Genomic DNA, 1692 nt, shown 5'->3' with positions numbered 1-1692 from the left:
ACTGTCTTTATGTATGCGGTGGATACTTTTTGTTTATATTCATTGTCTTTTGTGCTCGCTCGTACTTTTGTATTTCACTTACACTTAATTTTTCCCCCAACTCACTAAATCTAGCATGAGCTTTTCGCGCTGAGCATTGACTTTGAACTATAAAATTCCGTCAAATGTTTACACGAGGCGGTSGCGCGCCTGGTCAATTGTGGTGACACATTCTGCGCCACGACGCGGCATACGCTGTCCCCCACCGCGCCGAAAGGGTGGTTGGGCGCTTCAGCGCGTCAGACCGAAACACTAAATAAATGCGCCAACAGAAACGCGCATGCATGCATGAAAGCGCACCATTTAATRGGCAAAAAGTACCGGGTATATTGGTCTATACTCAGCGCAGCGSTGGGAGCGGGATTGCAATGCAGCCACTTGGGTGCTTGGAGTGCTGGCGCTCCATTGCGCCGCTCGATTACTTTACTCCACTACTAGCCTACTCTTGAACGCAAGCAATTTCTTTGACAGCAAGTAGCCATTCACACACACATACTTAAATGCACACAAATCATACACACATACATATACATATACATGCATACACATATGTATATAMATACACAGTACCATAAACAACATACCTACCCACTTACCTATATACAACTTTACTTATCTACTCATTTATTTTTATGTTTGTGGATACAATAGCTTGTAACTATCGGTATTTCGGTCTGTCGGCAAGTATGTATGTATGTATGTATATGCGTCTATGTTCACTTCTATGTTAGTGTGGGTGCTATCGGCGRGTCGCAGTGTGCGCCCATTGAAATGTACACACAAACTACATACATATATACATACATACATTTGCGTATGTTTGTATATATTTATGAGTTAGTGGAGCCGGTCGCCACTCAGTCAGTCATTGACAGAAGTTCGGTTTGTTGAGACGCACTCGTTTTGTGTTAGCGGTACGCGCTTGTTCGAATTCCGTTAAATATAATAATTAAAATTTTCAACAATTGTTTGTTTTTAGTTTTGTGTTATTAGTTTTTCGGTTTTTATTTTGTGTAAAAGCGTTTGAACTGAGCCCCGCCTAGTGGTTTCAGCAAAAGGTGATTTCATAAATTTTATATTTTCTTACAACAAATTGTCTTTTTAATTATGGCAATTACTGTTTGAAGCATCTATATTTATCACACTTAATGCTCAAGCGGGTAGGAATGTTTGCTATCTGTTAGTCGCAGCAGCGCTTGATATGAAACTCAAATATTTGAAGCAGTTAATTGTTGCCACATGAATGCAACGAAATATTAAACAAAAAATAATAAAAATATTTCGAAATTGTGCTGCGATATGCGGTGAGTGCCAATGGAGCCCACGGGTGCAGGCAGGCAGTATATACATACATATATATATATATATTTTTTTTTCAAAATAGTTTAATCCAGCTCTAGTTTGAATCAAGATAAAACAATTCAGCATTTTTAATCAGCGTTTATGCAAATGTATAAGAATCAATGAGTGAATGWTAACTGCAAATAATTAAATGGAAAAAATATATTTATTGAATTCAATATTTAAATATTATAAATACACATATAAAGTACTTATGTACATAAGTATGTGAKTTTGTGCTTTAATCCATAAATGCGCTGGTTTGTGATAAGTGAAAGCAGCTAATTCATGTATACACTTAGTGAATTTCAG

General features: G+C 37.3%; 1 protein-coding gene across 1 annotated transcript in view; it reads left to right on the top strand.

The window, feature by feature from the left end:
* Positions 1-911: 911 nt before the first annotated feature.
* Positions 912-1692, top strand: part of LOC108977569 (acyl-CoA desaturase) — a 22833-nt gene continuing 22052 nt past the window's right edge. The window contains exon 1 of the mRNA XM_018947298.1: positions 912-1097. The gene's annotated coding sequence lies outside the window, so the exon portion shown is untranslated. The remainder of the gene's footprint in view (positions 1098-1692) is intronic.

The sequence above is a fragment of the Bactrocera latifrons genome, unplaced genomic scaffold (genome assembly GCF_001853355.1).
Source record: "Bactrocera latifrons isolate USDA-ARS-PBARC rearing strain unplaced genomic scaffold, ASM185335v1 scaffold_91, whole genome shotgun sequence".
NCBI lineage: Eukaryota > Metazoa > Arthropoda > Insecta > Diptera > Tephritidae > Bactrocera > Bactrocera latifrons.
Note: the sequence above shows the minus strand (reverse complement) of the source record. Positions and strands in the feature narration are given on the sequence as shown.